Source organism: Bos grunniens, chromosome 3 (assembly GCF_055505025.1).
Source record: "Bos grunniens cultivar Pamir isolate PY7600 chromosome 3, Bosgru_T2T1.0, whole genome shotgun sequence".
In the NCBI taxonomy this organism is placed as follows: Eukaryota; Metazoa; Chordata; class Mammalia; order Artiodactyla; family Bovidae; genus Bos; species Bos grunniens.
Genome location: NC_141167.1, coordinates 17,017,867 through 17,044,867, shown reverse-complemented (window position 1 = coordinate 17,044,867; position 27,001 = coordinate 17,017,867). Strand labels below are relative to the sequence as shown.

The window sequence follows — 27,001 nt, the reverse complement described above, 5'->3', positions numbered from 1 at the left end:
TGGTAGGGAGGACAGAGAACTGACATCTACTGAAGATGCCTGCCATGTGCCGAGCTGTGTGCTGGGAGCCGGGCACCCAGATCAGGATGTGTTTCAGCCTGAGGAAGCCCAGTGGAGTGGGGGAGGCAGGCGAGGGTCCATAGCTTTGGGATAATACCAGACGCACTGCCAGAGACAGACATGTATAAGATGGACTGGTAGCGCAGAGGGGTGGTGGGTATGGGCTGGGAAGGATGTGGGAATGACTAAGAAGGGTTCCTGTTTGAGCTGAATCTTGAATGGCAAGCAGTAGTTCACCCACCAGGCAGCATGGAGAAGCTGTTGGGAGGTGGGGACAGCACCTGGGCAAAGGCAGGGAGGGGGAAGACAGATGGGCTGGGGCTCTGGAAGGAGCAGCAGAGGGTTAGGGTTAGAGTGAACCCAGTGGAGAACGACCACAGGGTTCATCCCATGGCTCACAGGTCAGTGGAGTGTGAAGCTGAGGAGCGACTGAGATAAACCCTTGATAGGTATCAGAGAAGTGACTCTGGCAGTCAATGTGGGAGATGGACAAGCGTGGGGGCTGGGACTGATGGGGAGGCTGGGAGATCCTTTCTTGAGGATGACAGATGGAGAGTCCTGCTAACAGTTACAACTGATGCCCAGCCCACCACGTCGAATCTGGGCATCTTAAATGGGGCAGGTGCACACCCCAGCTCTCTGCTTCTGGGTGCTGACCAAGGAAAAGGTGAAGCTGGGTGGCCCAGGATCCTGCAGATGGAGGCAGGAGGACACAGGCCAGAATGAACTTGTCAAGGGCCTGCTTTGTGCCAGACACTAGGCTGGGCGCTTTGCCTGCCAGGCAGATGTCTTATGCTCACACTTAAGATGAAAAGCTGGAGGGTCAGAGAGAGTGAGTAAGCTACCCCCAGGGCACCTGGCTGATGAGCTGAAACTGCACACTGAGCCCCTCTGACCTTAGAGCTTTTGGACTCTGTCAGGCTTGTGGTTTTCCCCAGCTCTGAGATAGCTGCTGCTCTCATCGATTCACTCAGCGAATAATGATCTCAATTGCATGCCAGATGCTGGGGGTGGGGGTGGGGGGATCTGGGTGAATTAGGCATGGCAGCTGGGTGCAGAGTCCACAGTTCCATATAGGAGAGGCACTACACACACACACACACACACACACACACAAGATATAAAATGGCCCAAGGGAAAAACAAACATAACCCTTGGAAGAGACAGTCTCCACTGGGACATGGAATGCTCCTACAGAAGTGGCTCAGAAATCCTTTTCCTCCCTCTCTACGCAGATCTTATGCCGTATTCCGTTTTCTTTCCAACTTTGCTCTCACTGTAAAACAAGGGAACACAGGGTCTGAAAAGAGGCTCCCCATTCTTGCTTGCATATGCTTTGCCTGAAATGCAGTGATAATTCCCTGCTGTGCTAGCCCATCCTCTCTTTGGCCCTGGGAGGCAGTACTATTCTCATTCCCTTGAAAGTGAAAGTGTTAGTCGCTCAGTCATGTCCGACTCTGTGACCCCATGGACTGTAGCCTGCCAGGCTCCTCTGTCCATGAAATTCTCCGGGCAAGAATACTGGAGTGGGTTGTCATTCCCTTCTCCAAGGGATCTTCCCAACCCGAGGATCGAACCCAGGTCCTCCGATATGGCAGGCATATTCTTTACCATCTGAGCCTGCCGCTTAGAGGGAGGGACCTGGACGTGTACAGGTTCATTTGGACCCAGATCCAGGCAGCCTTCTGCGGTTTTGCCTCCCAAGTTGAATGAAAATGCACTGGTCTATGTAGTAGGAGTTTTAATTTAAAAGCATCAGACCAATGAGGTTCCCAACTGGAACATTAAATATTTAAAATTCTTTCATAGAGTTTAGTTACAGTCTGGCCACTGTAGAGCTGAGGAGTGAATGGCCTCATGGTTCACGTGCACCTACTCATCAGGAAAGTTGACCTTACCGTCTTCTGGAAGCTTCTTGCAGAAGTAGCTCTTGCTTCTGGTTTCATTTTATTCTGTAACCACTTCCCAGAATTTAAAAATGTGTGTGTATGTTTTGAGGGGTGAGGATGGGGATACTCGGAAACAGTCAAGCATGTGATTAAATTCCCTAATCTATTTGTTCTAAGCAGCCTATGGGAGGGTAAGCATGAGGGAACCACAATTAAATGTGTGTAAAATTTTCCAGACAGTTGTAGAGAATGGATTTTTATAATCCAAGCCATATTTTAAATGGTTCAAGTGGTGTGGATGGGTTTGGAGTCCATAGTAAATTATTTAATAATCTAAGGAAATCTAATTTCCTTCCCTCCTTCTCCCTCTTATTTTCTTTTATGTAAAGTTCTTTTTCATATGTTGGGTCAACTTAGGGACATGAACCCAAGACAAGGTTAGAACACCGAGGCCTGGTGTCAGCTCTGGCCCCAGTGGCCCTGTCTAAGCATCTTGTGTTGCTGACCCTTGGTTTCTTCAGTTGTAGAATGGGCACAACCTTCCCTATCTGGCAGGTTTGTCTTAAGCAGTAAACAAGCTGACCTATATGGAGCACTGGGTACCAGTTTTGGCAGAAGGTAAGCTCTCAGGTTTTACATCCAAGAACCTTCTAATCTGATGGTGGTGAGAGTGGGGAAAACAGGAAGTACAGAACTGTGGCTGAATGCCAGTCCAGGGAAGTCCACACAGGGACTATGGGGCCCCTGGGGAGGGGAGCCCCGCTTTCATGGGGTGGTTAGGGAGAAGTCAGAGTTAGGGACCTTCTAGGTGGGTTTTGCAAAGTAACTAGGAGCTGTTTAATTGGTTATGTATGTATCCTCTACCTTATTCCAGTGCTTCCTTGGTGGCTCAGTGGTAAAGAATCTGCCTGTAATGCAGACGACTCAAGAGACACAGGTTTGATCCCTGGGTTGGGAAGATCCTGTGAAGGAGGGCATGGCAACCCACTCCAGTGTTCTTGGCTGGAGAATCTGATGAACAGAGGAGCCTGGTGGGATACAGTCCATGGGTTCACAAAGAGTCGGACACGACTGAGCAACTGAGCATGCATGCACACACATCTTATTCCGCATAAAGATTTTAAATGATGTACAGATATTCTACATGAAAGTAAAATAAGGTAAATGAGGAAATAAGGAAAAAGAACTAAAATAAAACCATGGGACAGGTTACGACATAAAACTGGTAGAGGTGATTAACACATTTGGCACTAAGCTTCTTAGCCATGAAAACAGAAAAGGAACATGATCAGGTTGGCAATTCTTAATCACTGTGTTCACAGGCTAGAAACAGATCAAGAGCCCACGATGTGCACAGCTTTCCAGAGGCCAAGAACTGAGACACCTTTCCTTCAGGACTGATCGATAAAGGAACTCTGTGATAAAATGTTGTTGTTGTCATTTAGTCACTAAGTCGTGTCCGACTCTTTGCGATCCCATGGACTGTGGCCTGCCAGGGTCCTCTGTCCGTGGGATTCTCCAGGCAAGAATACTGGAGCCATTCCCTTCTCCAGGGGATCTTCCTGACCCAGGGATTGAACCCAAGTCTCCTGTGTTGGCAGGCCGATTCTTTACTGCTGAGCCATCTGGGAAGCCCTGTTCTTAGTGATATCACTGCAGTAATCGAGTCTTCATTCCAATATGAGTGTTTTCGAGGGGCAGTGTATCAAGCAGGGAACAGTGTTCTTGGCAGAGGGAGTAGCATGAGCCCAGCTCCATGGCTTTATGGTTCTTTGGAGGGAATGTCTGCTGGCCAATTCAGCATGGTTCTCAGATGTGGTGACCCATTAGGGACTCTGGGTACCTGTGGAAGAAGTGGGTGGATGGGATTGCATGGGAGGCTGCACAGGAAGGGCATTGCTGGAGTGTGGAGACCTACTTGGACAAGACAGGGATCTGGGCTTCTCTGGCCCTGTGGTCTGACCATTTACAATCATATAGGAGACTCGGAAGGCGGGGCCTTGGCGATGGCGCAAGAAGCCTGATTGCCTGGGCTGCCTCCTGGCTTGGGCCCCTGGAGGCTAGCTGCCTTTATAAAGACATTGCAAGACTTTTCTCTGGTGAAATTAAAAAAAAAGAAAAAAAACACACATTCTGCAGGCTGTCAGGAAGCAGTGTGAGAAACCTGAGCTGCCCCACTGTCAGAGCCTCATATTTTGGGGTTTTTGTCTGTTCTATTTTTGAGGCTGGTAAACTGGTTTCCTGTTTGTTGCAAAATGGGTGGTTGTCACTGTCTGTGCCTGGCCTGGAGGGAGGTGGCCTCACCCACTGAGGCCCTTCGTTCTCCCTTGAGCCAGTTACCTTCTGAGCAGGAGCCAAAGAGGAACCCAGGATTGTGGGGGCAAGGGCCGGGGCACCCTGCCAGCTACTTCCTGGGACACCCAGAGGTTTGAAGTCGCCACACTCAGTTCTGCAGTGCCCCTCTCTGGGAAGACTAGCTCTGTGTTACAAAAGGGGGGATGGTTCATTCTCGAGGGTCAAATGAGAGACTCAGAAAGAGCATGAGGGTGGGACTTGGAAGAAAGAGCAGCTATCATTAGAAGGATCAGGGAAGAAGAGAGAAAAGCTAACGTTAATTGTAGGAGGCTGTCATTTTCACAACTCCTCTCTCACTTGTTACATATGATTCCCATTTGTAGATAAGAAGACTGAGACTCAGAAATGTTCTGTTGACTAGAGTCACTTACTCAGGAGCTGGCAGTCTGACCTCCCTCGGGAAGCAAGCTCAATATTCCTCACCGGTTCTACCTGCCCTCATCCCTTCTTACTGAAATTTCAAGGAGCAAACAAACAAACAAACAACTCATAGAAACTCACATAGCTAGTTAGTAGCAGAATCATAAAGTTAATTCATGATTTCTAGACTATTGGTTTTCTAGACTGCCTGAGATACTTTCTAAACTGGCAGGGAAATGATGCTAGTTTGACCTGGGACAGAGTTGGAACTCTAGCAAGGTACCCAGACCAGCCTGTGTGTGTGTGTGTGTGTGTGTGAGGGGTGCCTTTGTGAATATTGCTGCTCAAAGCAGCCTGATGGTGACAGACCATCAGGGGATAGGGAAAGGGGATAGGGTTCTGCTTCTCCCTGCCCCTCCCCCCACTCCTTTCATGTGTCATCCCAGATCCTGCAACTCCGCCTCTGTCTTTTGGGGTAAAATAAGGATGATCCTTCTAAAAGTGTGTGTGTGTGTGTGTGTGTGTGTGTGTGTGTTAGTCACTCAGTCATCTCCGACTCTTTGAGACCCCATGGACTGTAGCCCATCAGGCTCCTCTGTTCATGGGATTCTCTAGGCAAGAATACTGGAGTGGATAGCCACTGTTTCTTTCTCCAGGAAATCTTCCTCACCCAGGGATCAGACCCAGGTCTCCTGCATTGCAGGCAGATTTTTTACCTGTTGAGCAACCAGGGAATCCTTCTGAAAGTGTAGGTATGTTTTATTTGCTGGCTATTTTCCTTTTACTGGTTTTTGTTTTTGTTTTTGTTTTTGTTTTCCCAATCTCCCTCTTGACTCCTGGGGGCATTACTGTAAAGAGGATTGAACTCTATTTTCACAGGTATATTTTCTCAAGCAACAGATTCTAACAGTTACCACTAATTTCTTGCAGGAATTCTTAAATTCCCAAAGCTAGAACCAGTACCTGGGGACATTCTCAAATTCTTCTCAAATGCTTAGTTTTCCAGATTAACTCAGCCCAGAGCTGGGCACAGGGTGGGGTAGAGGCAGAGTAAAATCCATCATCCAAGAGGGCATTGCCTTGAGGGGTGTTGGAGAGGGAAGAAGGGAGACTAGCTTGGGGGGAAGAATGACCTGGGGGGTGCTTTTGCTTTCTGACAGTGTCCCCTACTTTTCTGCCTTTTTCCCACTCCCTCTGCCTTGGATAATGTCCTGTCTCTGAGACCGTGTAACTCAGGTTGGGGCTTGAACCTAGAGACTTTTAACTGAGATCACACACCTGGTCTCAGGAAGCTCAGGTTCTGGATGATTCATCCCAGAAAGAATTCAGTGAGAGACAAAGTGATAGGCAAGAAGTGGATTTATTTAAAGAGAAGCACACTCCATAGGGGCTTCCCTGGTGGCTCAGAAGGTAAAGAATGTGCCCGCAATGCAGGAGACCTGGGTTTGATCCTTGAGTTGGGAAGATCCTCTGGAGAAGGGAATGCAACCCACTCCAGTATTCTTGCCTGGAGAATTCCATGGACGGAGGAGATGGGTGGGCTAGAGTCCATGGGGTCACAAAAATTTGAGCATGATTAAATGACAAACACTTTCACTTTCACACTCCACAGTCAGAGTGTGGGCCATGTCAGGAGGCAAGAGTGGCACAAGGGTGTGGGGTTGTCAGTTTTTATAGGGCTGGGTAATCTCATAGGCTAATGAGTGGGAGGAGCATTCCAGCTATTTGGGGGAAGGGATAGGGATTTCCAGGAACTGGGCCACCGCCCACTTTTGGAGCTTCATTTTCAGCCTTGGAATTGTCTGAGCACCTGTAGGTGTATCATTTAGCTTGCCGATGTGTTGTTCGCTGTTCAGTCGCTAAGCCCTGTCTGACTCTTTGCGACCCCATAGACTGCAGCACACCAGACTTCCTTGTCCTTCACTGTCTCCCAGAGTTTGCTCAGATTCATGTCCATTGAGTTAATGATGCCATCCAACCATCTCATCCTCTGTCGCCCCCTTCTCCTCCTGTCCTCAGTCTTCAGGGGCTTTTCCAAGGAGTTGGCTCTTTGCGTCAGGTGGCCAAAGTATTGGAGCTTCAGCTTCAGCATCAGTCCTTCCAATGAATATTCAGGACTGATTTCCTTTGGGATTGACTGGTTTCATCTCCTTGCTGTCCCAGGGACTCTCACGAGTCTTCTCCAGCATATACTGAGGCTTGAGATCTAGTGGAAGTTGACTCTTCCTACATCTTGGACCTATTTTGTTCTAATAAGTTTATGTCGTGCCCTTGGGCTGTGTCATTCTTTTAAAGGTCGTGCCCTGCCACATTCCCTCCTGTTTCATCTCCATCTCTTCCTGCTGAGTTTTCCCTTCCTTCCATGCTTAGAACAGAGGGAAGACGCCTTGTATCTTCTCCTTCCTCCAAATCCTGCTAAATCTTTGGTTATACTGCCTCTCTTCTGACCTGCCTTCATTGTATTTGCTTTTAAGTTATTTGTGACTTTAATTCCACTTGGCAATTGTAGCTCCTTGCATGTAAAGGTATTCTAATTAGAGTTTATTCTCTCCACATCATGGTTCAGATCCTGAGAATGTAGAAAAAGGGAGCCAGGGCAGTTAGGCAGTTAGGTTGTTCCTTCCTTCCTTTGCCTCAGGGTAAACTCTGGCTGTGGTGTTGGAGAGGACTCTTGAGAGTCCCTTGGACTGCAAGGAGATCCAACCAGTCCATTCTGAAGGAGATCAGCCCTGGGATTTCTTTGGAAGGAATGATGTTAAAGCTGAAACTCCAGTACTTTGGCCACCTCATGCGAAGAGTTGACTCATTGGAAAAGACTCTGATGCTGGGAGGGATTGGGGGCAGGAGAAGGGGACGACAGAGGATGAGATGGCTGGATGGCATCACCGACTCGATGGATGTGAGTCTGAGTGAACTCCAGGAGTTGGTGATGGACAGGGAGGCCTGGCGTGCTGCGATTCATGTGGTTGCAAAGAGTCGGACACGACTGAGCGACTGAACTGAACTGAACTGAACTGAGACTCTGGCTGGAACATTATGGGAGAGGCAGAGACGGACAGTCCCAGGTCAAGCCCACCTTCCACATCTGGGCCTGTCATCTCTCTGTTTGGGGAGGCAGTCTTGTCATTTGGGTTTCTGATACCTCAATTCTGTGGAGATTTTGTGGAAAAGGCACACCTACCTTGCTTTTGCATCTTCTCTCCTATGGTCTGCCACATGTATACTCTATCCTTCATCCGGAACCTTCCTTCCATTTTTTTGCTATCTATTGCTGCCTAACAAACTACCCCAAAACTTAGTAGCTTGGGAAGTGATTTATTTCTCACAGTTGTGGGTAGGCAGTTCTCCCCTGGGCTTGGCGGGGCTCACTCTTGTAGTTGCACTCAGCTCATGGTGGGGTAGGGAGGTCCGAGAGAGCCTCACCCCCGTGCTTAGGGTCTCAGTGCTGGCACTTCTCCTGCATGTGGCCTCTCGTATTCCAGGAGGCCAGATCAGCTTCTTCACAGTGCGATGGTCTCAGGGTTCCCAGAGTTGTGAAGGCAAAGCTGCTAGGCTTCTGAAGGCCTAGGCCCAAACTGACACAACAGCACTTCCGCCACATTCTTTGGGTTAAAGCAAAAATCAAGGGTGGCCATATTCAAGGGGAGGGGAAATAGACCCACCTTTTGCTGAAAGGAGCAGCAAAATCACATTGCAAAGCCTCGGGGAGTGTTTAGCAATGATCTGCTGCACCCCACTTCGTTTGCTTTGAAAGATAAAACCCCTTTTTTTGAAACCTTTGTGAAATGGTTTCTAGGGGAGCATTCTGAATATGGCATGGTCAGGTTCAGGAATTGATACTGGTCTCAGCCTGCCCCAAAGCTCTGGAAGAGTCTATTTGCATAGTGGAGCTGGGGATGGCTGCTTCTAAGGAATGAGGGCACCTACCTTCTTGATTAACAGGAGCAGCACCTTAGTGCACACCCCCCCACCCCCAACCAGCACTGGACAAAGGGCTTTCTCAGGATAAGAGTCACAGTGGGGACCTCGGTCACCACTCAGATCATGCTAAACTTTCCCTGGAGTCCTGTGAGCGTTAATCCCCCTGTGAAAATAGACCTGATTTTTTTATTTTTTTTGCCATTTTCAATATCTGTTTCTTGAGCTCAATATATTTTAAAACTCTTCTTTCTGGATATAGAAGTTAGTTTTACTTTTTTGTTTGTTTTTTGTTTTTAAATCATAAGCAACAGAAACTAATTCTCATTAACTTGAAAAAAAAAAGAGTGTATTAAAGTGGAATAGGGTCTCATGGAATTGAAGGGAGGCTGAAGAATTGGGCCAGGAGAGAGCAAGAAGCAAAGCAGAGGACTGATAGGTTCAGTTCTGTCACTCATTCATGTCCGACTCTTTGTGACCCCATGCACTGCAGCACATCAGGCCTCCCTGTCCATCACCAATTCCCAGAGCTTGCTCAAACTCATGTCCATTGAGTTGGTGATGCCATCCAACCACCTTATCCTCTGTCATCCCCTTCTCCACCTGCCTTCAATCTTTCCCAGCATCAGGGTCTTTTCCAATGAGTCAGTTTGGAAATATACATTTACAGTCTGAGGGCATGCTCACAGGGGGAAGGCAGAGAGCTGCTGGAGCAACAGGGCTGGTATGTCTCTATCAGCCTGAGGGAGCTGGGGGCATTTCACAGAATGAGCAGTGTTGACCTCAGAGGACAAGCAAGGAAAAGCATTTAAAAAAAGCATTTCAGGCTGGCGGAACAGCATGTGCAAAGGCACTAAACCTTGAGGCAAGGTGATCTTGTTTAGGGACTTGCAGGTAGTTCAAGGGTGAGTGGCAGGAAAAGCATAGGAGAGAGACAGAGGATGAGCCTGGAATGGGAGGGACTCACTAGATGAGAGAAGGCCTTTAGTGACTATTAAGGAATTGGTATTGTATCCTGTCGGAGAAGGTGATGGCACCCTACTCCAGTACTCTTGCCTGGAAAATCCCATGGACAGAGGAGCCTGGTGGGCTGCAGTCCAGGGGGTCGCTAAGAGTCGGACACGACTGAGCGACTTCACTTTCACTTTTCACTTTCATGCATTGGAGAAGGAAATGGCAACCCACTCCAATGTTCTTGCCTGGAGAATCCCAGGGATGGGGGAGCCTGGTGGGCTGCCATCTATGGGGTCACACAGAGTTGGACACGACTGAAGTGACTTAGCAGCAGCATTGTATCCTGTAGGCCAGAGTTTTCCACACTGGATTTCTGGAACCATACTGATAGTGACCTGAGAGATGCTAGTAGATGCTCCTTGAATAAAGGATTCCATGAGCACATAAGTTTGGGAAATCTATATATCATTATGTGTTAATATTTCTCTCTTGGCTTGATCATCAAGATACGAAAGGCTCTGAGAAGTTCTGTAGTAAAAGCAACAAAAACAAAAACACAGGAGGAGACCAACTGAGAGGCTGAAGTGGTGCTCCAGGTGAGAACTGCTAAGTGCTCTCTGTCAACAAGCTAGAAAGGAGGCCTTCTTCGCTTCCTACCTGTTCTATGGGATGGTACAAGAGCAAAGCACCTTAATTCTTTTGAAAATGGAAGAGGCAGCAGAGGGGAACTTGGTTGTAAATCCATTCGAAAGGGATGAAGCTCATGTGGAGGATGAGCCCTCTGACAAAACACTATTTTTTTTTTTTAATGAACTCAGTATTTCCAGATTTATTTTCACGACAAGCCTTCAGTTCCTTTTGGTTTTGCTGAAAATGATGCATTTTCTCTGACTTGCAGTCTTTGCTGGTTGAACATCTCTGCGTTCTCGGTTCTAAAAATTCAGAATATTTCCTCTCCTTTTGAGTGGTTCTCTTTCATTTTTTTTTTAATTGAAAAAGGTATAGAAATTAAAATGCTCTTTCTTCCTTCCTCTTGGAAGAAAGGAAGGGAAAAGTTTCCCAGAGGAATTCATCGAGGGTAGAAGAAGAAATAAGGACTCTCTTTAAGCCAGGACTGCTGGATGGTGACATGTCACCCGAGGGTTGGGTGCTTTGCTGTGTTTGCTCAGAGGCTGCAAACCCTGTGACCCGTGGCCTTCCAGTGCTGATTCAGGAGAGTGATGGAAGCTGAGCTCTGGTTGCAGATGAACAGAGGAGCCTGGAGTTTTAACCGGGGCCTCATGCTGGGCTGGGAGACACCCAGGCATGGGCCTTGGGAGTGGACCCTCCTTGTCCTCAAGAATATTCCTACCAGAGACCTCCACCATGGGAGTGCACTGATAGGAGGATTCCACATGATGAAGAAAAGGGCTCATTTGATGACTTTTTGCTATGGTCATCCCTGCTCAAACCTGGAGAAAAAAGGAGAGGAAGACTTTTTTCATCCATTTCACACATAGCACCTGGAAGGATCAGTAAAAGATAAGAAAGAAAATGGCAGCCAACACCTGTTAAATGTCTGCTTTATGCCAAGAACTTGCAGCTCGTGTGTGTCTTCCTCCACACATGCATACTGTCCTTAGAGTGTCCTTCAGAGTGCAAGCCTCTGAAAAGCTTATTAATATTAATTGTAGGGAAAAGCGTGAGAGATGCTATTTTGCTGTTTTTTTAATTGTTTTCTCTTATTGTTTATAAAACATGTTTGTTTTAGACAATTTAGAATTACCAGGAAGGAAACAGCAAGTGCTGAGACCTGAAAAGAGTATTTCACCCACCCGTGTGAGTGAGTGATGGAATGTGGATTTGAACCAGAGAGAGGCCACAGCATGTGCCCAAACCCACTCATGCACTCGACTGCCAGTGATTAAGCACTTTCTGTGTATCATAGAAAACATTATCTAATTTAATTTCACAAGAAAATAATCTGTCAGGAGATAAAATTAATGATAGGGCTGGGATTTTTTCTTTTGAGCGTAAGTACTTAGTTGTGTCTGACTCTTTGTGACCCCATGGACTGTAGCCCACCAGGCTTCTCTGTCCATGGAATTTCCCAGGCAAGACCACTGGACTGGGTTACCACTTCCTACTCCAGGGGATCTTCCTGACTGAGGGATCACGTCTCCTGTGTCTCCCTCATTGGCAGGCAAATTCTTTACCACTGTGCCACCTGGGATATATTTTTAATGTAGAAGGCTGAGTGCCGAAGAATTGATGCTTTCAAACTGTGGTGCTGGAGAAGACTCTTGAGAGTCCCTTGGACAGCAAGGAGATCAAACCAGTCAATCCTAAAGGAAACCAGTCCTGAATATTCATTGGAAGGACTGATTGAAGAGCCCACTCATTGGAAACACCCCTGATGCTGGGAAAGATTGAAGGCAAAAGGAGAAAGGGGCAGCAAAGCATGAGATGGTTAGATGGCGTCACCGACTCAATGGACATGAGTTTGAGCAAAGTCTGGGAGATAGTGAAGGACAGTGAAGCCTGGCATAGTGTAGTCCATGGAGTCGCAAAGAATCGGACACGACTTAGTGACTGAACAACAACAAAATACAGAAGTAAATAGAGATGTGTGTTTATGCTTGGGTTAGGACACACATGTTTTTTTTTCCCTAGCTTTGACCATTTGTAATGATACTCCAGTTAGAAATGAGCACACTCCACTAACAGATCTTAGTTTTTGAGTACCATTCTCCAGTGAAAGGAGCCAGGGCTCTTTGGAGAAATGGCTGATTCTGGAGTTGGGCAGGGAAAATACACGAGCCTGAAACATCTTATAGTTCTAGAAAGTAAGACAGTGCTTAAAACCAAAACCAAACCCAACAAAAAATACAAGTATGTCTTAAGGACTTACAGGCCAACTAGAAAGAACTCTCAATGACCAAAACCAAGCATTTGAAGCAATAAAATAAATAACAATAGTACTGAATTATAACCAAAAGAAGCCTTGAATCCATGTATTACAAATTAACAAGTGAATAAATAAATTGAAGTAGGGAAGAAAGCGCATATCTTCTTTTTGAGAATTTCAATTAATTTATGCTACTCCCCTTCCAGTAGATGGAGCTTAATTCCTTTCCCCTTGTGGGTAAGCTAGACTTGGTGACTCATTTCCAAAGAATAGATTGTGGAGAGAGAAAATAGTAACTCAAAGTTGACGAGCCGGGCAGACACCAGCCTAACTAAGTGAGTAAGGTTAGCACCCTCGGTTCTAAGTCATGTTGCTCTCATGTGACCCCAGAGCCGATGTAAGGAGGAGGGCACACCGCCTCTGGGGTATTCCTCTCAAAGGCTTATAACCCAAATCCAGCCATGAGGAAACGTCAGACAGACCCACACTGAGGGACATGCTACAAAATACTACACCTGTGTGCTTCAAAAATATCATGGTCCTGAAAAACAAGGAAAGCTGAAAACCTGGCCCAGGTTTTGTCACGTGAGTGGGGAGGTATGACAGCTATGTTATAATGTAGGATTCTGTATCAGATATTGAAACAGAAAAAGGACATTAGTGGAAAAAAACTGGTCAAATCCAAACAGAGTCTAGAGTTCAGTAAATAGGATTGTATTGAAGTTAATTTTTCAGTGTTGACAACATATAGCTATGGAAGACATTAACATTAATGAGAGCTGGGGGAAAGACATAGGGGAACATTCTGTACCATCTTTGCAGTTTTCCTGTAAATCTAAGATTATTTCAAAATAAGTTTTGAAAATTCTTCCCTTATAAAATAAGTGGTGCACAAAAGAAATATAAAAGCCCAATACACATTGAAAAAAGTTGAGTTTACCTAATAATAAAAAAGGTGCAAGTTACAATAATGAGAGATAGATTTTATCTGTCACATTGGCCAATTTTTAATTATAAACCCTAAACACTCATAGTGCTGTGTAGGGTACGAGGTACCTGGGCATTGCCGCCAACCACTTGTAAGGGTACAAGCTTCCACAGGCGCACAGCTGATATCATACTCAGTGGTGAAAAGTTGAAAGTGTTTCCTCTAAGATCAGGAAAGAGACAAAGACGCCAACTCTTGCCACTTTTATTCAACATAGTAATCGAAAGTCCTAGTCAGACCAGTTAAGCAAGAATCAGAGATAAAAGATCAAATTGGAAAAGAAGAAGTAAAACTCTCTCTTTGCAAATGACATGACATTATATATAAAAAGCCCTAAAGATGCCACCAAAAAAAGAAAAAAGAAAAAGAAAATAATAATGTTAGAAGTAATGAACAGATTCAGTAAAGTTGCAGGTTACAAAATCAATATAAAATGTCTATTGCTTTTCCGTGCTTCTGGGCAGTAGGTGACCCCAAGAGGGTAGATTTCAAGAATCTGGGTGTTTTCCCCTTCACTTCTTGAGCCTCCTGCCTTGGAGGGTGAGTGCCTGCAGCAGAGAAGGAACAGGGGAGGGACAGATGGTGACAGGCAGGGCCACCATGAATAGAAGTCAGAGCTCTAGACAAAGTTTCTGTGAGCACCAGAGAAGCTGGGAGGGAGGTTGAGCTGCAAATTCATCCTTTCAGCACACATTTCTAGGGTCTTATGCCCGAGACCAGGCCCTATTGCCCAGCAGGAACCCCCATTCTCCCCCAAGGACACAGCTCTGCCCCTAAGCCCACCTCCCAGGCTTGAAAAGATGAATCCTGTCCTGGAGAATGTTCCTTGAACAACTTCATTTATGCCTGGTGTTGCCAGGTTCTGGGCTGGATGCCAGAGACAAAGATAGGTGATGTGGCTCCTGCTTCAAGCAATCCAGGACCTGGGATGGACAAGACAATGATGACATGGCAGAGGTACCATAGTGGTGGTTTGGGAGCATACAGACAGGGGGAGTGCTTACTCCCACCCAGCTAGGCTGTGGCAAGCTTTTCTCGACATGCTTCCTGGAGGAGGTGTCCCTTGAGCTGGGTCTGGAAAGCTGAGGGACAGGTAGCTGGAGGAGGGGCACTGAAGAAAGGGCAGAGGGTGTGATACCTGAGAAAAGCATGATGCTTGAGGAAACTAAAAATAAATAAGTAGGTTTGCAGCAGGGAAGGGAAATGTGTGTCTGGAGAAAGGGGCTTCCTGGAGAGAGGAATAGGAGCCAAATCAGGAAATGGCTTGTATGGCTGTTGTATTGAATAGGATTAGATTTTCTGCATATAAAACAATGAAAAGAAACTATGATGACAGTGGTTTAAGCACATAGGGTTTATTTTTCCTTTCTCATAAAAGAACCAAAGGTAGCCAGCCTAGGCTTCCTGTATGGTGATTCTGCAATATAAACAGAATCCAAGCTCCTCTCTTTCAGGCTTTCCATCCACAGAGCCTGGCTTTCATGGTGAAGGCCACCTCACGTTCTAAGATAAAGTGCCAGCCATAATCCATTTTCTATAAAGGAGCAAGAGAAAGGCAGAAAGGATGCAAAGTCCTCTGTGCTCCTTTCAAAGAAGCTTCTTGGGATTTACCCCTCAGTGATTGGCACCTACATCTTATTGGTCAGGGGTTAGTTACCTAGCTGCAAGAAATGAGGGAAGGTGGGAGTTTGTAGAACAGAAAACGTCATTTCAGCAAGGTGTTCAAAGGTCAGTAGGAATTTGCCCATCAGAGAAAGGCAATAGGGTGTTCCACGAAGAAGCAGCAGCAGGTGCAAAGATGTGCACATATAAAGGAGCCTACGCTTTTGGAGACAGTGAATGGGTGTGGCTGGATTGAGGGTAGACTGTGTGTGTGTGTGTGTATACACGAAATGTGTATGTACACATGCATCTGTACATATGTGTGTCATATATGCGGGGAAGGATTAGGAGGGGTTCTGAGAGGGAGGATGGGGCAACTATGAGGAGCTGGAGGGAGTTGGGACTTGATTCTGCAGGAAAGGGCAAATCATATAGACTTTCAGAGGGCATGTTAACCAGATAGGGGTCTTAGGAAGGTCAGTCTGAGCACTCAGGACAGGGAGAGAAGGCGGGGGCTGGGGGCACTGGTGTCAGAATGCCTGCATCTTATTCATGGGGCAGCGAGGGAGCGTGGGACAAACTAGGATGGGTGCTGGGGTCAGGGGAATGAAGCTGGCTGGGAGGGAAGGGCCCGTGTTGTTGATGATGGACCCTTGCTGATGATGGGTGGCCTCTTACCACCCAGAGACCTACTGTGGTAAGAAACAGGGAGCCGCTACAGGTTTGGGAGGAGGATTTCCCCACAACTAGTGGGGACACGTCTTCAGCAGGGATGCTTGCTCTGGCTTTTGGAGGAAAGAAAAAAGGAAACTACTTTTTTTTTTACTGAGTACTCTATCTCCTGGGCTTCCCTGGTGGCTCAGTGGTAAAGAATCCACCTGCCAATGCAGGAGACATAAGTTGGATAGCTGTGTCAGGAAGAGCCCCTGAAGTAGGAAATGGCAACTCACTGTAGTATTCTGGCCTGGGAAATCCCATGGACAGAGGAGCCTGAAGGGCTACAGTCTATGGGGTCTCAAAAGAGTCAGACATGACTGAGTGACTAAGCAACTCTCTCTACTAGGCTTGCTGCTGCTGCTGCTGCTGCTAAGTCGCTTCAGTTGTGTCCAACTCTGTGCGACCCCAGAGACGGCAGCCCACCAGGCTCCCCCGTCCCTGGGATTCTCCAGGCAAGAACACTGGAGTGGCTTACCATTTCCTTCTCCAATGTATGAAAGTGAAAAGTGAAAGTGAAGTTGCTCAGTCGTGTCCGACTCCTAGCGACCCCATGGACTGCAGTCTACCAGGCTCCTCCGTCCATGGGATTTTCCAGGCAAGAGTACTGGAGTGGGGTGCCATTACTGCCTCTTATCTCCTTTTGCAGATCTTCAAATGAAAACACAGAGAGGTTAAGCAACAAGTCCATAGTCACACAGCTAGGAAGTGGCAGAACCAGAGAAGCCAGTTCTACAGTTACCTCCGACCCTGGAGGAACACCTGATGCTGTGTCATAAGACTGGTGGCTTTTACTCTGTGGGGTTATTTTGTTTTACATGACATGGGATTTGACCCACATGTCATGTGTGATCCAATCTGGTATAAGCCTTGTATTCAGAGCTTCTTTTACATATACTTATTCAAGTGAACACATATGAGTCTCTTGCTGAGGCAGTGGGACCTGGAAGACAGGGGAAGACAGTCTGGTCCCAGCCAGTGACTACACGGGTGGCCGAGGAGCCAGGTTCCTGTTCAGAGTTTCCTTTTTGGTAAACTAGAGGGTTCAGACTAGAAGAGTATTTCCCAAATTGTCTGTGTTTTCCACCATCGCAATTCATATCGCATTAGCTTGTCCCCTACACTGTTTTTTAAATTCTTCTTTGAATATATTTACATTGACTTTTTTTTTCATCCAGTTTTGACCTAAACATGGGTCTGTAAAGGGCTTCCCTGGTGGCTCAGACAGTAAAGCATCTGCCTGCAATGCGGAAGACCTGGGTGCGATCCCTGGGTTGGGAAGATCCCCTGGAGAAGGAAATGGAAACTCACTCTAGTACTCTTACCTGGAAAATTCCATGGACGGAGGATCTCGGTAGGCTACAGTCCATGGGGTTGCAAAGAGTTGGACATGACTGAGCGACTTCACTTTCTTTCTTTTCTTTTGGGTCTGTAAAATCATGGGTTTATTTTGATTTGATTTTCTCTGAGTAACATTAAAATAAACTCATAACTATAAATAAAACACAAAAGTTTGTCTTCCTAACAATCTGACTCTTTGCAACCCCATGGACTGTAGCCCTCAAGACTCCTCTGTCCATGGAATTTTCCAAGCAAGAATACTGGAGTGGGTAGCCATTCCCTTCTCCAGGGGTTCTTCCCTACCCAGAGATTGAACCCAGGTCTCCCGCATTATGGGCAGATTCTTTACCATCTGAGTCACCAGGGAAGCCCAATAGTAATAATAACAGCTAAGAAAAGTTGAACTGCACTTGCCTAAGCAGAGTAATACATGAGCTCAGTTCGTCTTCAGTTCATCTTCAAAATAACTCTGTGAGGTCAGTAACTTTATTAGTCCCATTTCACAGGTGAGGAAACAGGTACACAGAGTGACTGTGTAATGTGCCCAAGATCACGCAGTTAGATCAGCCTCAAATAATTTTATAATTGGCCAGCGGTACCTGCTCCCCATCTTAGGAAGCTCAAGGCAAGGCCTGGCTCTGTCTCAGGAGCCATAATATTACAGTGGATTTTGCTGCAGTAGGATTGGTGATGTGCATGTGAAGTGAGCTGGCCCTCTGTGACCACAGTCCAGGGAGGGAGGCGGTACCTAAAGAGGCAAGGAGTGGAAGGATGATGAGGGACAGGGAGCAGGGAGGTGCGGAGGCTCCAGGGTTTTGCTCTGATGTCCCTGGAGCTGGAGGGATGCCTGAGAGGAAAAGACTGGATTGGCAGAGGATAGGGGGTTCTGCTGATGTGAGACGAAGGCTGGGCTCAGCTGCTGAGTTGAGATGGAGGACAAAGAAGCAGCTGATTGACATGCCCTCCTTTCCACGGGCAAGTTTATAGGCACTTGGAGTTTTCCTTATGCCATTAGCCATCCATTTCTAGCAGAATGATTTCCACCATTCCCAGCTTTCTTCAAATTTCACTTCCCTGGATGAGATACAATATGGAGAAACCCTTGTGCCCAGGGCACTAATTACCTGGACCACATCCCAGGACGCCGTTGCTAGCAGGAGGCCTGGTGACTCACCTGTGCTTCCCTGTAACAAATGGACCTGGCCGGGCCCCAGAGCGCATCAGAGCTGTGGGATCCACTGTGCTTTGTTCCCAACCGGGAAGGGGAACCACCTGGCCACGCCCTCCCGCTCAGGCTTCTCTCTCCCTCGTCCCCATGGGGTCCCTGGCTCCTGACCTGTGAGGGGTCACTGGCTGGGTTACTTTGCCTCTCGGGGTCAGTGCTCATCTGGTTGCAGCCCAAACAGTCTCCTAGTGATTTTGAGGCATTCTCCAAGGGGTCTCCCATGTACCCACCACTCTGCTCATCAGCTGTGGTCTCCACAGGCATCTGTTCCCTTCCTCCGTTCCTGCTTCGGCTTCCATTTATGTGCATCTACCCACCTTGAAGCTGCTCAGAGAAGCTTTATTCTTGCCTCCACCTAGCAGACAGTGGCCACACGTTGCCAGGAGGGTTGGTCTGGACAGTCCCAAGGCCTCTAGTCCTCAGACATAGGACAGTCCAGACATTGGACAGAGATGAGAGGCTAGGTAGAGAGAGAGGTGGCACTTTATCCCCTGAGTCCCAAAGCAGTGTTTCTTGGGCCCAAAGTCACAGGAAGCCTCTCTTGAGTAGTTCTTCTGGCTTCTGTCTCAGACCTCTGTCTCTGCAGGAGCTAAGAACTGGCCAGAGGACCGAGGGGCATCCACTCTGCCCCTTATTTCTCTCACTATCTCTGCTTTGATCCTCACCCCACATTCTCCTTTCCCAGCTTGAAAATCCCCTTGCATACGGGCGGAACCACACACGAAGTAACGTGCTGCGTCTGTGGAAGGGTTGTAAGCACATGTGGGGAGGGGTCATTGTGCAGGTCTGTGCTGTCCAGTATGGTAAGCCCTTGAAGCGTAACTAGTGCAACTGTGGGACTGGGTTTTTTTTAAAATTTTCATTTACATTTGAATTTAGAAAATAAAGCAGCCCAGGGACTTCCCTGGTGGTCGGGTGGTTAAGAATCTGCCTTCCAATGCAGGGGATGCTGGTTTGATTCTGGTTGGGAAGCTAAGGTGCCACATGCCAAGGGGCAGCTAAGCCCACGAGCTGCAACAGAGAGCCCGTGTGCGTGACTAAGACCCAATGCGGCCAAAAATATATAAATAAGTAAATATTTGAGAAGGAAAAGAAGAAAAGAAAGCAGCATAGAACACTTTCTCGTGAAATACAACTTTATTGTTTTCAAAGTATTACAGTTCACTTTTTAACCTCCGGTGCGATTCATGGGGTCGCAAAGAGTCGGACACGACTGAGCGACTGAACTGAACTGAACTGAAGCTGTTACTATTGTGTACAGTGGGTATGTCAAATGCCAGCATTGCTTCTAGTACCTCATTAATTATTTTTTTATTTCTCAATGAAATGAGAATATTTTGGATATGTGAGTTCAATGAAACATGTCACTAACGTTAGCTTCACCTTGTTTCTTTTCCCTTTTTAATGTGGCTATGAGACATTTACTTGTATCGCTCATATTGTATTTTTATTGGACAGTGTGGATCTAGAGCAGAAATTGGCACGCTTTTCCCATAAAAGGCCAGATAGTAAATATCTTGGGCTTCGTGGGACATCTGGTCTCTGGCACAATTGCTCAGCTCTGCCGTTGTAATGCTAAAGCAGCCGTAAACAATACAGAAGAGAATGAGTGAGCTGTGTTCCAATAAAGCTTTATTTATAAAAGCAGGTGGCGGGTTGAATTTTACCTGGAGGCTCTCATCTGCAGACAGCAGTTCTAGACTCCTAGTAGGCAATAGGAAGTGAAGTGTAAATGTGAAACTGGAACTGGTGAGGGTTAAAGGAGCATCCGAAAGAATGGGCTGCGAAGGAGGGACAGACCCTGAGCAGAAGATGGAGTAGGAACAGTCCTCCTGAAAGGTAATGCGGGAAAGGACACTCACAGCTGCTGAGTGCCGAGCATGTGCTGGGCATTTTTCACATATTTGCTTGTATTGACTACGTTAATCCTCTCAACAAAACTGGAGAGTGGATTGTTATTGTTTTCAGTTGCTAAGCCTTGTCCAACCCTTTCTGACCCCGTGGACTGTCTCCTCTGCCCTCCCCTGTCTTCCATAGTTTGATCGAATTTATGTCCATCGAGTCAGTAATGCTATCTAACCATCTTATCCTCTGTTGCCCCCTCCTCCTTTTACCTTCAGTCTTTCTCAACATCAAGGTCTTTTTCAGTGACTCAACTCTTCACATCAGGTGGCCAAAGTATTGAAGCTTCAGCTTTAGCATCAGTCCTTCCAATGAACGTTCAGGATTGATTTCCTTTAGGATTGACTGGTTGATCTCCTTGCTGTCCAAGACTCTCAAGAATCTTTTCCAGCACCACAATTCAAAACCATCAGTTCTTTGGCACTCAGCCTTCTTTAAGGTCCAACTCTCACATCTGTACTTGACTACTGAAAAAATCATAATTTTGACTCCTCAGACCTTTGTGAGCAAAGTGATGTCTCTGCTTTAAAATATGCTATCTAGGTTTGTCATAGCTTTCCTTCCAAAGAATAAGCATTTTTTACATTTCACTCACCATCTTCAGTGATTTTGGAGCCCAAGAAAATAAAATCTGTCACTGCTTCCACTTTTCCCCCTTCTCTTTGCCATGAAGTGATGGGACTAGATGCCATAATCTTAGTTTTTTTAATGTTAAGTTTCTAGTCAGCTTTTTCATTCTTCTCTTTCACCCTCATCAAGAGGCTCTTCAGTTCAGTTCAGTCGTTCAGTCGTGTCCGACTCTTTGCAACCCCATGAATCATGGCACGCCAGGCCTCCCTGTCCATCACCAACTCCCAGAGTTTACTCAACTCATGTCCATCGAGTTGGTGATACCATCTAGCCATCTCATCCTCTGTCGTCCCCTTCTCCTCCTGCCGCCAACCCCTCCCAGCATCAGGGTCTTTTCCAATGTGTCAACTCTTCGCATGAGGTGGCCAAAGTACTGGAGTTTCAGCTTTAGCATCATTCCTTCCAAAGAACACCCAGGGCTGATCTCCTTCAGAATGGACTGGTTGGATCTCCTTGCAGTCCAAGGGACTCTCAAGAGTCTTCTCCAACACCACAGTTCAAAAGCATCAATTCTTCGGCGCTCAGCTTTCTTCACAGCCCAACTCTCACATCCATACAGAGGCTCTTACTAGTACCATAATTAGTTTTCTAGATGAGGCACCAGGATGCATGCCCAGGAAGCCTGGCTCAGAGCCTGTGCTCTCTCCTGCTTCTTATGTGCTGTGTCCTTTCCTCATTGCATCTCCCAACATTCTTTTTTTTATTTTGGCTGCATTGGGTCTTCATTGCTTTGCGTGGGCTTTCTCTAGTTATGGTGAGCAGGGGCAGCTCTTTGCTGGGGTGCGTGCACTTCTCGTTGTGGTGATTCCTCTTGTTGTGGAGCGCAGTCTCCAGGCATGCAGGCTTCAGTAGTTGCAGAACTCAGGCTCAATAGTTGTGGCTCACAGGCTCTAGAGTGCAGGCTCAGCAGCTGTGATTCACAGGCTTAGTTGCTTCACAGCATGTGGGTCTTCCCAGACCAGGGATGGAACCTGTGTCCCCTGCATTGGCAGGCAGATTCTTATCCACTGGGCCACCAGGGAAGTTCTTCCCAACACTCTTATGAGGTGGGTGTTAGCAACCTAATTTTAGATGAGCACCTGCGGCTGAGTGGGGACCAGAACTTGCCTGACCTCCACATCTGTACCTGAGCCTCCCCTTGGTCCTAGGTCACCTGCCTTCCAGGTGTCCATACTCCTTCTGATGTGTGTCTCCTTGCAAGGAATACTCTTGTCTGTGAAGGCAGGTCTTCATGTCTCCTTGTTCAGGGCATTGAATTCCTGGCCCATGTGGTGAAGGTGAGGTCTTTGGGTGGGGGTCAGATACTCTTCCTGCTCCTCCTGGATGCTGGTGGGAGCCCCCCGGAGATTGGGAGCTGGCTGGGCTCCATGTCACCTCCTGTCCTCATCATGGGCCAAAGAAAGGAAGGTTACACCTTGATAACCCACTTAAAAAAGTCCCTTCACTTCCTGCTTTTCAGTTACTTTCTCCTGGATTCTTACTGATTCAAAGCCGCAAAGAGCCTGGAATACATGACACCAGAGAAGCAGTTTTCAATATACATATATAAGTGAAACAAAATTGGTATCATAGTTTGTATACAGCTTTATATTCTAGTTTTTGGTCTCATTTAATGTTTAAATTTAATTAATTAATTTATCAGAGGCAATTTACCACACCAATAAATATTTTCAATAACAGAAGTTTTTGCATCCTCCCAATATTCCAGTTTGTAGAGTTTTTAATCATTTACTTAACCACAACTCCTTGGTGGATATTTAGGTTGTTTCCAGTTTTTTTGCTGTTATAAACAATACTGTGGTCCCCGCCTTTGAACCTGAATCGTTGATCTCTTCTGCTGTTGATCCATTTTAGATTCCTAGGAATGGAATTGCCCAAAGGTTGTAAAATTCTGACTGTGGAGCCCCATCTCCTCACTCATTTCTTACCTCCTCAGCCAGTCGTAGGGCCCCTTGGGCTGATCAGATAATGGCAGACGACATACCGGAGAAGAAGAGAAAGCAGCAGAAGGAGCTGAACTGATCTTTATGCAGAAGGGTCTGGAGATACGGCAAGAAGAGAGAGGTCCCAGAGGAAGGATGAGCTGAGAAGAGCTTGACTAGAAGGAGGGGGACTGAAGAAGGGAGCTGGCAGGTGTAAGAAACAGGAGGGAGCCACCTGAGCGGCTGCCTGATGGAGTGATCCTTGCACACGAGAGAAGGAGGGCTGCAGGTGTTGAAGAAACTTGGCTGGGACTCATGCTGGGTAATTTCCATTTGCTACTTTCTTGGGAGAGCTCAGTCAGGAATGAAGAATACTTTTCAAAACTTGGGGATCTCAGTTTGCACTTCTTTTGGATGGAACACCATGCCGAGATGAGCATTCAGATCCAGTTTTATTTAAGTTACAGGGCTCTGATAGAGATTATTGATTTACCAGCTCTCCCCCCAAAATTGTAAAAACTTGAGCTCTAATCAGGAGCCTGTTTCATGACACCCTCCCTAAAATGACTAATGATTTCTCAAGAGCAGTTTCTATGTAAACTAGGATGTGATGGTAAGAAGACTACACTAGAATTTATGAAGCTTGATTGTAAGCCAAGATCTGATTAATTTGCTTGAGCAAGTCATGGAATCACTCAGATCTCTGTCCCATTATTTATGTCAGCAGCTGGCCTAACCTAGCCTTTCTCAGTGTGGGGTGCTGCTACTGCACCCCTCAACATCTCCAGATTGCCCCCACCCAGCCAGTGTTAAGAGCAGTAGGTCTGGAGCCATCTCTCTGCCTATTCTGTGTCTAAGAATTCTTCCAGAGTGGCATCGACTGATAGAAACATGATGTGAGCCCCCAGTGGGAATCATACGTATCATTTAAAACTTTCTGGTCACCACATTAAAAAAAGTAAAAGGAAACAGTTGAAATCCATTTTAATAATACATTGTCTTTAACACAACGTATCCAAAATGGTTTCATTTCAACAACATCAATATTAAAAAATTAATACGCTATTTGACATTCTTCTTTTTTAAAACTATGTCTTCAGATGCCAGGGTGTTTTTTACCTTTAGAGCAAATTGCAATGTGGACCAGTCATGCTTCAATAGCCACAGGTGGTTTGTGGCTTCCATATCAGGCAACATAGCCCCACAGCCTGGAGTTCACCCTCCGCAGTATCAACCCAAGGTGGGCAGGGCAGGCGGGGGATGGGGGGAGCAGGATCTGGGCTTCCTGATAGAATGATGTTCTCCAGAAGCACAGCTGCCTCTGCAGGCTCCAGGTTGCCCCGGGCAACTCGGCCTGATTTGATCACGTGTCTCCCTGCCCCTCTGCAGACCCAGAGTCCCCATCCTTCCTCTGCAGGAACATGCAGACCCAGGCAGCTTTTCACTCTTAAGCCCCGGAAGCCAAAGGATCATATTCTATGCCCTTCCCCAGGTAATGGGCTACTTGCCCCATCCTGCACCTCTGTTTGCAAAGAGCTTCCTTCCATAATTCTGGCCATGACCATTTACCTGATTGACAAATGCAAGGGCAGTGACCTTCATCAATTCTGGAGGGCCTTACATCCCCTCACCCCCCATTTTAAAGGGATCTCTGTCCTCAGTGGATGATTTTCATTAACAAAAATTGTATCTATGTATTTATTGGCTGCTCTGGGTCTTTGTTGCTGTGCTCAGGCTTTCTCTAGTTTTGGAGAGAGGTGGTGCGCAGGCTTCTCTTGTTGTGGAGCACAGGCTCTAGATGGGCGGGCTCAATAATTGTGGCTCAAGGGTTCCAGAGCAGTAGAACCCAGTGGCTCAGCAGTTGTGGTGCACGGGCTTGGTTGCTCCAAGGCACATGGGATCTTCTCAGACCAGGGATAGAACTGGTGTCCCTTGCATTGCAAGGCGAATTCTTAATCGCTGGACCACCTGAGAAGCCCTCCATGGATGATTTTCTGGTCCTGTCGTTCTGAAGAACAACCATAAACGCCATCTCCAGCAAGGCAGCCTGCTGTATTTACAAAGCAGGGCTGAAGCCGATGACCTTGAGGGTCTCCTCCATCCCCAGCCATCCTTATGCTGTTATTCTCGTGACCCCCATGCTCTCAGGAAGCTTGGGGGAAAGATGATCCTGTATTTTTTTTTCCTTTGCATTAAAGAACAGTGACTGGAGAGTGTCCTGAACGTGCCTGGTGGCTGCAGGGTTGCCGCCCCCCCATCACCATATATTGCTCTGAAAGCCCCTCGCCCTGCAGTGCCCAGCCGCCCTCCTTCCCACTCTCCTTTTGTCATGTGGCACACGGAGATATTATTTATTGTAGCATTCTGACAAATAAAAGCCATTCTTCTGATTTACAACCCTGCAGCCTCCTCTCTTTGAGTCAGTGTGTGATTCATCTCTTTAATGCGATACTTCCGAAGCGTGCGGCTCACCCGGGGGATGAGTGTGGAGTGAGCCCTTCCTGCCAGCAGCCTGCCCCCTCAGGCTCCTCTCTGCTCTCCTGACCCCAGCACCCACGCCACACAAACACCCAGCCCCGGGCAGCCTCTGCCAAAGCGCTGAAGTTTTCCTGCCTTGATGCTGCGCTGCGTGTTATTCTATGCTGGGTCCTAGGAGGATGTGGCAAGTCCCTGAGAACAAACACTGATTCACATCCAGCTGCAGCCCCAAAAGTTCAACTTGGTTTGGGAAGTCTAGGTTTGAAAACCATGTCCTGGGCACTGGGAAGACCCCTTGCTGGAAGGGACAGTGTTAGAGAGGGAGGCCACCCTTGTCTCCCACCAATGTCTAGGCTTTTCATTCTGACCTAGTTACATAATCCCCTAAGTGCTTTGTGGGGGCTCCAATGATTTCCCTTGGTTAATTACTCATTCTCTCACTGATTCACTCAATAAACAGTCATTAAATTTCTCTCTATGCTCACATTGCTCTTTTTTTAAACTGTGATAAAATATATATAACCTAAAATGTACCCTTTTACCCACAGTGAAGTGTACAGATCAGCGGCATTAACTAGATTCCCACTGATGGACAGCCACACTACTGTTCATCTCCGGAATGGTTTTCATCTTGCATAACCAAACTCTATCCCCATGGAGAACTGCCTCTCCCTCCCCCACCTCCCTGCAGCCCCTGGCATCCACCATCCTACTTTCTACCTCTGTGTAGGACTTCAAGTATCTCACGTAAGTGGAATCGCACTGTGTCTGTCCTTTGTGACTGACCTATTTCACTTAGCACAGTGGCCTCGTAGTTTAGCCATGTTGTAGCGGGTGTCAGAATTTCCTTCCTTTTTAAGGCTGCGTACTATTCCATTGTATGGCTCTACCACATTTTGTTTATTTATTCACCCATCGATGGACACTTGGGTTGCTTGCACCTTTTGGCTATTGTGTCACACTGTTCTTGATACTGGGTGTTTCTAGATGCACAGATATTCTTTGCCCTTGAGGGGTTTCCAGGGTAGGGGAGGAAGGCTGAACATTCATAGAACAGGAATTGGCCACAGCAGAAAACATCGTGGGGCTAGAGGAGAGGGCTGAGCTAAGACACAGCAGGAAGGCTGATAGCAGGAAAAGACTAGAGAACTGAGACTTGAAGGGAGATGGTGACAGAAGGACATCGCAGCAAAAGGAAGAGCGCATGCAGATGTTCAGAAGCAAGAAAATCTTGATTTCTTCCAAACTTGCCAGTAGTGGGGCCTGGCTTCAGGCAAGGAGGTATGGGGAGCAGCAGAGGAGACTGGGGTCGTGGGTGGAAGGGGAGCCCATCACTAGGTGCTGGCACACCTTCCTGTGTCCCATTGACCTTGAGAAGCCACTGCAGGATTGTCAGGAGCCCTCAGGAGGTGGAAGCGCCCCCCCTGTGGCTGGTGGAAGATAGCCTTAGTGTGAAAAAGACATCAGAGGCTGGAGGGAAAATTGCTACCATAGTCTGGTGAGAAAAAAAAGAGTGTTGAATGGAAGCAGTTGAGTGGGGAGGATGAGGCAGCCTCTCTTTAGGAGGAAGAAGAGGTGGAAACAGGAGTTGTTGGATGGGTTCTCCTTTCATGTCAACAGCATTTATTGAGCTGGGTGAAATGGCATTTATGGCTTAGTGTGGAATGGGCAGGAGAGTGGAACCGAGAGTGACTTGGTATCTGACTTGGATCATCCATTGTCATGAGGGTAGCTCTCCCTGCCTGGTTGCAGGGACTCCCTGGCTATCAGAGACCT

General features: G+C 47.1%; 1 protein-coding gene across 5 annotated transcripts in view; it reads left to right on the top strand.

The window, feature by feature from the left end:
• Positions 1-27,001, top strand: part of HIVEP3 (HIVEP zinc finger 3) — a 560,729-nt gene that overhangs the window by 274,590 nt on the left and 259,138 nt on the right. The window lies entirely within an intron of this gene.